This window comes from Dendrobates tinctorius, unplaced genomic scaffold (assembly GCF_039654945.1).
Source record: "Dendrobates tinctorius isolate UK_male_01 unplaced genomic scaffold, ASM3965494v1 ptg000127l, whole genome shotgun sequence".
Taxonomy (NCBI): domain Eukaryota; kingdom Metazoa; phylum Chordata; class Amphibia; order Anura; family Dendrobatidae; genus Dendrobates; species Dendrobates tinctorius.
The window spans coordinates 13,058,292-13,070,255 of NW_027361795.1; the positions used below are offsets into that span (position 1 = coordinate 13,058,292).

Below are 11,964 nucleotides of genomic sequence, written 5' to 3' on the forward strand. Positions count from 1 at the left end.
GCTGTGCCGGCCTGCCGGGGGGTCTGTGCTGGCTCCGGGGGTCTGTGCCGGCCTGCCGGGGGGTCTGTGCAGGCTCCGGTGGTCTGTGCCGGCCTGCCAGGGGGCTGTGCCGGCCTGCCGGGGGGTCTGTGCAGGCTCCGGTGGTCTGTGCCGGCCTGCTGGGGGGATGTGCCGGCCTGCCGGTGGTCTGTGCAGGCTCCGGGGGGCTGTGCCGGCCTGCCGGTGGTCTGTGCAGGCTCCGGTAGTCTGTGCAGGCATCGTCCGATGGGACTACAAGTCCCATCGGGCGATGCCTGCTACCATGACAGTGATTGACACATTAGCCAATGATGGGACAATTCCCACGCAGCAATGGCATAAAGTGAGACTAGGGACTTTTTTTTACAGTGGTGGAGGAATACAGTGCGGAAGGATACCTACCTTCCGTCATTGTATTCCTGGAGCTGGTAGAGAACGGTAGCATCAGCTGATGCTGCTGTTCTCCACGCAAGATGGATGTGGGACCCTCGTGGACTTCTGCGGATCGGGGTAAGTATATTGGTGTTTTTTTAATTTTGACATTTATTCCTCAGGCGACAATGGCTTCGGGGATCAAAGTGACAAGTGACGGTGAGTATGTACTCTATGTTATATGTACTGTATGTCTATGTATGTAGTATATATGTATGTTGCATGCATGTAGTATATATGCAGTATATATGTAGTATACATGTTGCATGCATGTGGTATATACACTCACTGGCCACTTTATTAGGTACACCATGCTAGTAACGGGTTGGACCCCCTTTTGCCTTCAGAACTGCCTCAATTCTTCGTGGCAGAGATTCAACAAGGTGCTGGAAGCATTCCTCAGAGATTTTGGACCATATTGACATGATGGCATCACACAGTTGGCGCAGATTTGTCGGCTGCACATCCCTGATGCGAATCTCCCGTTCCACCACATCCCAAAGATGCTCTATTGGATTGAGATCTGGTGACTGAGGAGGCCATTTGAGTACAGTGAACTCATTGTCATGTTCAAGAAACCAATCTGAGATGATTCGAGCTTTATGACATGGCGCATTATCCTGCTGAAAGTAGCCATCAGATGCCTGTTCTTAGCTGAGAGGAGTGGTACCCAGTGTGGTCTTCTGCTGCTGTAGCCCATCTGCCTCAAAGTTCGACACACTGTGCATTCAGAGATGCTCTTCTGCCTACCTTGGTTGTAACGGGTGGCAATTTGAGTCACTGTTGCCTTTCTATCAGCTCGAACCAGTATGCCCATTCTCCTCTGACCTCTGGCATCAACAAGGCATTTCCGGCCACAGAACTGCTGCTCACTGGATTTTTTTTCTTTTTCTGACCATTCTCTGTAAACCCTAGAGATGGTTGTGCGTGAAAATCCCAGTAGATCAGCAGTTTCTGAAATACTCAGACCAGCCCTTCTGGCACCAACAATCATGCCACGTTCAAAGGCACTCAAATCACCTTTCTTCCCCATACTGATGCTCGGTTTGAACTGCAGGAGATTGTCTTGACCATGTCTACATGCCTAAATGCACTGAGTTGCCGCCATGTGATTGGCTGATTAGAAATTAAGTCTTAACACACAGTTGGACAGGTGTACCTAATAAAGTGGCCAGTGAGTGTATGTAGTATGTATGTTGCATGTATGTAGTATGTATGTAGTATGCATGTAATATATATGTAGTATGTATGTTACATGTAGTATATATAGTATATATGTAGTATGCATGTTGCATGCATGTAGTATATATGTTGTATGTATGTTGCATGCATGTAGTATATATGTATTATGTATGTAGTATGTATGTAGCATGTATGTAGCATGTATGTAGTATGCATGTTGCATGTAGTATATATGTAGTATGTATGTTACAAGTAGTATATATAGTATATATATATAGTATGCATGTTGTATGCATGTAGTATATATGTTGTATGTATGTTGCATGCATGTAGTATATATGTATTATGTATGTAGTATGTATGTAGCATGTATGTAGTATGTAGCATGCATGTAGTATGTAGCATGTATGTAGTATGTATGTTACATGTAGTTTATATGTAGTATGCATGTTGTATGTATGTAGCATGTATGTAGCATGTAAATTTTTTTTTTTTTTTTTTACATTCAACACATTAGCCGGATGATGGGACTACTACTGTCCCATCATTGGCTAATGTGTCAATCACTGTCATGGTAGCAGGCATCGCCCGATGGGACTTGTAGTCCCATCGGACGATGCCTGCACAGACCCCCGGAGCCTGCACAGACCACCGGCAGGCCGGCACAGCCCCCCGGCAGGCCGGCACAGACCACCGGAGCCTGCACAGCCCCCCGGCAGGCCGGCACAGCCACCCGGCAGGCCGGCACAGACCACCGGAGCCTGCACAGACCATCGGCAGGCTGGCACAGACCCCCGGAGCCTGCACAGCCCCCCGGCAGGCCGGCACAGCCCCCCCCGGCAGGCCGGCACAGACCACCGGAGCCTGCACAGACCACCAGCAGGCCGGCACAGCCCCCCGGCAGGCCGGCACAGACCACCGGAGCCTGCACAGACCACCGGCAGGCCGGCACAGCCCCCCGGCAGGCCGGCACAGACCACCGGAGCCTGCACAGACCACCGGCAGGCCGGCACATCCCCACGGCAGGCCGGCACAGACCACCGGAGCCTGCACAGACCACCGGCAGGCCGGCACAGACCCCCGGACAGTCGGCACAGCCCCCTCGAAGGCCCGAACTGACGGCGCATCATGATGCGCACAGACAGTGCATCATGATGATGTCATTTCGGCAGCCAATCAGAGCCACAAAAGTGGCTCATTGCATTTTGGACTTCCGATTCCGGTATCCGATACGAAAAAAGTATTGGTACTCGGTATCGGAATTCCGATACGGCAAATATCGGCCGATACCCGATACTTGCGGTATTGGAAAGCTCAACACTAGTTATTACCTCATAAAGTGACAGTGGTCAGAATTGTAAAAATTGGCCTGGTCATTAATGTGCAAACCACTTTCGGGGGTAAATATATTGAAGTCTTCATGTTATGTGGCACTGTGTACTTATAATTGCTCATTTTGCCTATCTACCCAGCTAATTCTTCTCTTTTACATTAGGCCTAGGACATCACATGATTAAAATCTGACTAGCTCAATCCTTGTAAGTGCTATGAAAAGAAAGAAAGTCAATTTTCCCTGTATGAGTCATAAATCACTACAAAAGTTCCTGGCAGGCTGTAGGCGTGAACTGCTTGGTCAGGAGTTGTAATGGGGCATGATAAATATGGGGACAAGAGACTTCCTGTTTCTAAATAGAGAAGAGAAAAGAGAAGAATTAGCTGGGTTGAAAGACAAAATGAGCAATTGTAAGTACACAGCTACATATAATATGATTTTTGCAATATATTAAGAAGATAACATTTTTGACAGGAGTGCTTCTTTAACTGGTGGTAATCAATAGATGTCAACACACTGCAAAGTTAGTACTTAGTAGCACCCCTTTTCTCTCCTAAGGAAGAAGTTATGTGAACTTCAAAATGCTTTGAGAGAATATTGAATAAAATACCAATTTTTTTTATCCATATACTGGGATTGTGATTTCTACAGCAGCGCGGTCAATATCCACATTTCCTACTATTCACTAAAGTTTATAACGCAGAGCCGTGAAAATAAAAAATAATTTATTGCCCACAAAAATGATTTTTTTTAACCCGCAATTTTTTACTTTCACAAGGGTAACAGAAGAAATTAGACCTCAAAAGTTGTTGTGCAATTTGTCCTGAATACTCTGGTACCCCATATGTGGGGGGAAGCATTGTTTGGGCATAGGTCGGGGCTCGAAAGGGAAGTAGTGTCGTTTTGGAATGCAGACTTTGATGGAATGGTCTGCGGTTGTCATGTTGCGTTTGCAGAGCCCTTGATGTGCCTAAACAGTGGAAATCCCCACATGTGACCCTATTTTGGAAACTAGACCTCAAGGAGCTTATCTAGATGTGTGGTGAGCACTTTGAGCCCCTAAGTGCTTCACAGAAGTTTATAACGCAGAGCCGTGAAAATAAAATATCTTTTTTTCCACAAAAATGATTTTTTAACTCCCAATTTTTTTATTTTCCCAAAGTTAACAGGAGAAAATAAACCCCCAAAGTTGTTGTGCAATTTGTCCTGAGTACGCTGATGCACCATATGCTGGGGTAAACCACTGTTTGGGCACATGCTGGGGCTCGGAAGGAAGGGAGCACCGTTTGACTTTTTGAATGCAAAATTGGCTGGTATCAATGGTGGCGCCATGTCGCGTTTGGAAACCCCCTTATGTGCCTAAACAGTGGAAACCCCTCAATTCTAACTCCAACCCTAACCCCAACACACCCCTAACCATAATCCCAACCCTAACCATAACTCTAACTACAAACCTAACCCCAACACACCCCTACCCCTAATCCCAACCCTAACCATTATCCTAATCACAACCCTAACCTCAACACACCCCTAACCCTAATCCCAACCCTAACAATAACCCTAACCACAACACTAACCCTAATCCCAACCATAACCATAACCACAACCCTAACACTAATCCCAACCATAACCCTACCCACAAACCTAAACCCAACACACCCCTATTCCTAATCCCAACCCTAACCCTAATCCCAACCCTAACCCTAATCTCTAACCCTAATCCCAACCCTAACCCTAACCCTAATTCCAACCCAAACCCTAACCCTAATTCCAACTCTAATCCTAATTCCAACCCTAATCCTAACCCTTAGGGTATGTGCACACGCTGCGGATTCTGCTGCGTTTCCGCAGCGTTTTTGGCTCTGCAGAAACGGAGCAGATTTTGCTGCGTTGTACAGTACCTTTATTTCCTATGGAAATAAAAAAAAGCTGTGCACATGCTGCGTTTTTTTCCGCGCGGTTTTGCTGCGGTTTACAATCCGCAGCATGTCAATTGTTTGGTGCAGAAACGCTGCGGTTTTACACCTCATCCATTATGAGGTGTAAAACCGCAGGGCAAAACCGCAGAAAAAACGCAGATAATCCGCAGATAAACCGCAGAAAAACCGCAGCACTTTGTCCTGTGGATTTCCTGCGGTTTTCTCTACAAAATCCGCAGAGACTAAAAACTACGTGTGCACATACCCTTACCCTAACTTTAACCCAACTCTCTTTAGCCTAACTCTAACCCTAATGGGAAAATGAAAATAAATATATTTTCTTTATTTCATTATTTGTTCCTAACTAACGGGGTGAGTTTATTTACTATTTTTTTATTTTGATCACTGTGATAATGGGGAACCAGTGTGGGGATTGACAGAGGGGAGAGGCCAGGGAATAGCGGGGGGACAGGTGAATTAGTTGGGCAGCAGAGTTTAGAATAGATTGGATGGGTTCGAGAGTGTTAGCGGGGAGGCCACCAAGCAGGAGGTTACAGTAGTCAAGGCGGGAGATGATGAGGGCATGGACTAGGGCTTTTGCAGATACTTGGTTGAGGAATGCACGTCGAGTGAGATGGGGGAAAGATGATGAGTTCTGTTTTGTCCATATTAAGCTTCAGAAATCTAGTGGAGAAGGATGAAATAGCAGACACACATTGTGGGATTCTGGTTAGTAGGGTGGTGATATCTGGTCCAGAGATGTAGATCTGTTTATCTTCTGCATAGAGGTGATACTGAAAGACGTGAAATTCTATGAGCTGTCCCAGGCCGAAGGTGTAAAAGGAGAAGAGCAGGGGCCATAGGGCTGAACCTTGCGGGACTCCGACAGATAGGGGGTGCAGTGAGGAGGTGGAGTGGAATTGGGAGACACTGAATGTCCGGTCTGTTAGGTATGAAGTTAACCAAGATAGGACCAAGTCTGTCATGCCAAGAGCTGAGAGGGTCTGTAGTAATAGGGAATGGTCCACTGTGTCAAAAGCAGAGGACAAGTCCAGGAGGAGGAGAACAGAGTAGTGTCGCTTGTCCTTGGTGCTTATTAGGTCATTGGTGACCTTAGTTAGAGCAGTTTCAGTGAAGTGGTGTGGCCGGAAGCCAGATTGTAAAGGTGTCAAAGAGGAAGCAAGAAGAGAGGTGAGATGACAATTCAAGATGGACGTGTTGTTCCAGTAGTTTTAAGGCATAGGGGAGAAGTGATATGGGACGATAGCTAGATACAGAGTATGGGACAAGAGACGTTTTTTGAGGATAGGCGTGATTGAGGCATGTTTAAAGCTTGAGGGGAAAACACCAGATGTTAGTGATAGGTTGAAGAGATGGGTTAGGGTTGGGATGAAGACTGTGGTGAGGTTTGGGATGAAGTGGGATGGGATTGGGTCAAGTGCACAGGTGGTGAGATGTGATCTTGAGAGTAGAGTGGAGAGTTAATCTTCTGTAATGGTGGAGAAGTTGGTTTTGGAGGAGGAGGGCTGAGCAGTTAAAAGGAAGGGCTCTGGAGGTTGTCGACCAATACTGTATCTGATGTTATCAATTTTCTGCTTGAAAGTCTTCAGCTGAGATGAGTGGAAATGGAGGAGGTGCTGGACAACGGAGGAGAGAATTGAAGGTGTTGAATAGCTGTTTAGGGTTGTGAGACAGGGTGGATATGAGAGATGAGAAGTAGGTTTGTTTTGCTGCAGCGAGTGTGGCCTTGAAAACAGTGAGGGACTGTTTGAATGTGATGAAGTCCTCTTTGGAGTGGGATCTTATCCATCTCCACTCAGCAGCCCTGGAAGCCCGTCTCAGTTCTTTGGTCAGGCTGGTGTGCCAGGGCTGTCTGTTGATTTTGCGAGCTTTGGTATGTGTGAAAGGGGCAACCGATTCCAAAGCTACAGCTATCCTGGTGTCATATAGAGTGGCAGCGGCATCCGCATTGTGTAGGGAACTTATGTCTGTAAGAGGGAGAAGGGATTCAGACAGTGAGTGTAGATCGAGGTGTTTTAGAGTTCTGCAAAAGTGTGCAAGTTTGTGGGGTGGGGACTGTGAACCTGGAGAGGAGAGGGAAGAGAATGTAAGGATGTTGTGGTCAGAATGAGGAAGAGGTGAGTTAGTGAGGTTAGATAGGGAGCAGAGTTATACAGTTAATAACGGCGATCGCAAAACCGGGTTTGGTAAAATCGAGCCGAAACACCAGAGAAAATCCAACTCTGGGAAGCGCTATACACTTTTTCCACAGCCCTGTTAATTAACGGCGCTGTGTTTTAAGTACCCTTAACTACCACCGTTAAAAGGCGTATCGGCGGTCGTTAAGGGGGTTTAACCATTTCTTCGCCAATCTCGATGTATGCTACGGATTGTTGCTGGAACACCATGTAGTCCTTTTCATACCCATATTACTTGAGTGTATGAAATAACTGGTCTTGTAGGATAGTCACATATAGCTAAGCTTTGAGACCACTATCGATACTGGTCAACTATCTAACACCTTTGGCTGTGAAAGAATCCCATATCATCAGGCTTCCTCCACTAAACTTGACAGTTCCTTCAATTTCTCAATCCATAAGCTCCTTTTACTCTTGTTTATTCTATACCAATTTGCACCCATCAGAGCCCAGTCTATTGACTTTCATCTCATCTCTCCAAATCACCTAATTCCAATCTTTTACTGTCTACTTTTCGCAATTTAATGCCGACGCATCTTATGATGATATTGAAATCGAGGCTTCGAGCCACCATTCCAGACTTATGTTACGTACATCGCAGGGTGCTCGCATGTTCATCTGCGATCTCACTATTACAAAGCAAATGAGCCACCTCCTCGGGTGTTTTTCATGACGGAACTGATAGAACTTGTGATGAGCCAAATTGTTGACTCTAATATTTTAACAGTACGTACAACTCTTGGCTTTTTAATGGATGGACAAACTTCATTTCATATTCTTCCATCTGTCATGGCACCCACATAATGCATTTTGGCAATTTTCTTGGCTGAGAGACCAATATCAATGAACTGCATGATGCTGCTTCTCGTTTCTTGGGAAATCTTTTTTATGGCTGCTACTCAATTCGAACCAGTGACCTTTCGCTTGGAAATCAACCTAATAACACACTGAGCTGTTAGGGAATGGGAGAACAGGTTGTATTTTCAAGTGTACAGGAAGAAAAAGATTTTTCCACTAATAGGAACAAAACAGTAACAATGCAGTGACAAGACAAAAATGTGCATAACTAATCATATTCCCAATAAATTTCAAAAACCATTCATTACCTAGATCTGCGGCAACCTCCAAATGCAAACCATCATAAAGAGAAAATCACGAAGCCATGATGCCATAAAATTACAAGAAATGTTTATTGAATATTATTTAAAAATGTATACACCAATTTGATAAAAAATGGGGACAACAAAAAATGCAAAAAAAAAGCCAAAACCAAATACCAAGATTGGCTTTCTTGTTTGGACACAGTGTTTAATGGGGGCACAATGCAATTGGATACCACAGAAAATGGGCAAAAATTGGTTTTAAAAAACCTCCATGAAATCCTCCCTGAAAAAAAGAGCTTGCACATGGTGGAACAAAGCATTTTTAGAAAACTACCTTGCCAAGGGATTAATCCCTAGAGGGCTCCATGTATGAATAATGCCTTATTTCCCAATCGAGGATAATACGTTTAAAACCAGATGGGAGGAGGCCTGCAGAGCTTGTTTGAAATCTCTCATGGAACTCCTTATAGGTAATAATAGGAAGAGACTGGAGAAAATTGACCAGGAAATTGAGGGTACACGCCAAAAACTCCAACAGAACTTATCTGTTGTTGAGATGGAAACTTTTAACAAAGAAATCGACTCCCAATCCCTCATATGGGAAAAAGAGATTAAAGAAACTAAATCCAAGAAGTTCCAAAGGGACTTGCAGGACTTTAAAAATGGTACCATATATAAATGGCAATCTTCCATTAGGAATGAACACAGTATCTCCAGATCAGCTTCTTTTTCATCCTTATCATCCAAGGAAGATGATGAAAGTCAAAAGCGTACCTATAATCTACGTAAAAATAGATTTGGTAGAAGAAATGATACTCCAAGAAGATATGATAGACTATTTGACCAACCCTCCACTTCTAAGTTACAGGTAATTAACCTCTCGGAGATCCATCTTACTCCGCCTCAGATAGAGGTATTAAGTCTAGGACTATCCTTCTCACCTACTTCCTTTTTTGACCCTTTTGTAGCGATAAAAGATCTTCAACTATTTGCGTGCCAGTTAGTCCTGAAAAAAATGCATGAAAAACCAAATATGAAAGAGAATTGGACTGAACAGGATTTACAAGCTATTGCCATTCTGGAAGAACTGCAAGATGAGCCAGAAACAATTGCGACAGGTAAATTTGTTCCACCTACACGAAAGACATTTCCACCCTTAAATCTATATCCTAATATTTAAATTGTTGTCAAATTGGTTTCACAGGATTTTGAAAAAATCACTAATAAAATAAGACAGGATAATTTCACTTGGGAGCAAAGAAAGGCCCTAAAAGAGCTAAAAGGCTTTAAGGAAGTGGTAATAAAGCCCGCTGATAATGGGGTAATGTGGTAATTTGGCCGCATAAAATGTACAAGAGGGAAGCTTTTCGGCAGCTCAGGGATATAAAGTGTTACAAAAAACTCACTTTCAATCCTATATCCAAATTTCAGGATGAATTGCAAGTGATCTTAAACAAAGCTTTTGATGAAGGAATCATCACTAAAGACTTTAAAGATCACTTAATCCCTGTGTATCCAAAAATGTCATGTATTTATTTCATCCCCAAAATTCATAAGGATTCCAAAATCCCCCCTGGCTGCCCCATCATTTCAGGTAATGGTAATTTATGCGAAACAATCAGTAAATATCTGGATTTCCACTTCAAACCCCTGGTGAGTAATCTTCCCTCTTACTTAAAACAGGAGATGTACTAAAAAAGATTGAGGGGATACCAATAGAGGACAATATGGCTAGTCACTATGGACGTTGAGTCCTTATACACCTCAATATGTCATAAGGATGGTATAATGGCGATTGAAACATTTTTATGTCTTTCTAACTATGAAACTGATTTAATTGATTTTCTCGTAAGGCTCCTTAAGTTTGCATTGTAGCACAATTTTTTTACATTTAAAGAAAGTATCTATTTACAACAGCAGGGCACTGCAATGGGGGCTGCATTCACATGTTCTTATACAAATTTGTTTTGGGGGAATTGGGAACAATCTACCTTTTTTACCAATCCAGTGGCATTCATCGAGGGGTCCTGCTATGGGCCCGCTACATAGATGATATATTACTCATCTGGCAGGGCTCAGAGCAGCATCTCTTCGATTTTGTGGGCATGTTGAATGATAACATGCTCAATATTAAGCTGACGTGCAAATATAGTCAAAGTAATATTGACTTCCTGTATATTTTGATTTCGAGACCAATGTGTTCCGAAAGGAAACCGCAGTAAATTCTTTATTGCATGCCACATCCTCACATCCACAACCCCTGATTAATGGGATTCCTACTGGTCAATTTTTGAGAACCAAAAGAATCTGCTCCAGTGAACGGACATTTTGTGAACAAGCTAATCTCTTATCCCTCAGATTTCAAGAGCGAGAATATTCTAAGAGGAGCATTAGGAAAGGATTCAGGAGAGCAAGAATGACACAAAGAACTGACTTGCTGCAGCCAACTATTAAATGTGCTAACGAATCTAAGGTATGATTCATCTCAACTTACAATCACAAATGGATGGAGATGAGAAATATTCTGAATAAATATTGGCCGATAATTCAGATGGATCGTACGCTGGTTAAGCACATTCCTGATTATCCATCAATCACTTATAGGCAGTCACCAAACCTCCGAGACCAACTTGTTCACAGCTGCTATTCTGGGCCTCAACTAAATAAAGCCTTTGGATCTAAGGGACCCAAATGGGGATTTTATAATTGCGGAACGTGTATAGCTTGTCCTAATATGTCAAGAGCCTGTATCTTCCAATTAAGTGATGGTAAGAAAGAATTTGTAATCACGAAACATATCACTTGTGAAACCATAGGCGTAATTTATTATGCAGTATGTCCCTGCCCCAAAATTTATGTTGGGCTCACATTGAGACCCCTAAGAATCAGAGTGAAGGAGCACTATCATGACATCCTGTATCTTCCAATTAAGTGACGGTAAGGAAGAATTTGTAATCCCGCAACACATCACTTGTGACACCATAGGCGTAATTTATTATGCAGTTTGTACCTGCCCCAAAATTTACGTTGGGCTCACATCGAGACCCCTAAGAATCAGAGTGAGGGAGCACTATCGTGACATCCTTAATGCTCGGAATGTTGATGATTGGACAACTTTGAAACCCATACCCAGACATTTTTGGGTTTATCACGATTGTGACGCCTCAGCCCTTAAGGTCAAGGATATTGATAAAGTGCATATAGACTTGCATTTGTAATTGGAGGAAAACCCTTGCGCAACTTGAGTCCCGGTGGATTTACAAAATTCAATCTGTTCAGCAAATGGGACTTAATGAAGTATTGCGCTTTGCCCCTTTTTTGTAAAATATGCTATTTTTTGTATATATGTTTTTAATGCATTCTTTTTATTTTTTAGTATTTATACTCACATTCAGGGGTCTGTTGTTGAGGATGATATGGTCTATTTAGAGTCAGCTGGCTTTCGAAATTGCTGTTACTTCTATAAATCTGCACCTGGAAAATACAAGAATTGGACCTTGATATGAGATATGCCTAGTGAAATGCAGTGTTAAGACTATAGTATTTGGGACTCTACATGGATATATTCTTTCACATTTTTAAATTTTATAAATTGTATTTTTATCTCGTTTATCTATTATCGCTGTAATAGTTTACCTGGCTAATTGTATATATATTAGTTATTATATTGGTACAGTATTTGCACTTTAATGCATAATCTATGTATTAATAATATATTTTTGTAATACATTATTTGATTATTAATATATAAATTAATCTTTTTTATTTGCACAGCTCTT

General features: G+C 42.9%; 1 long non-coding RNA gene across 1 annotated transcript in view; it reads right to left on the reverse strand.

Annotated features, from left to right (window-relative positions):
- Window positions 1–11,660, reverse strand: part of LOC141047427 (uncharacterized) — an 87,439-nt gene extending 75,779 nt beyond the window's left edge. The window contains exon 1 of the long non-coding RNA XR_012219800.1: window positions 11,575–11,660. This is a non-coding gene — a long non-coding RNA (uncharacterized lncRNA). The remainder of the gene's footprint in view (window positions 1–11,574) is intronic.
- Between the last annotated feature and the right edge of the window lie 304 nt (window positions 11,661–11,964).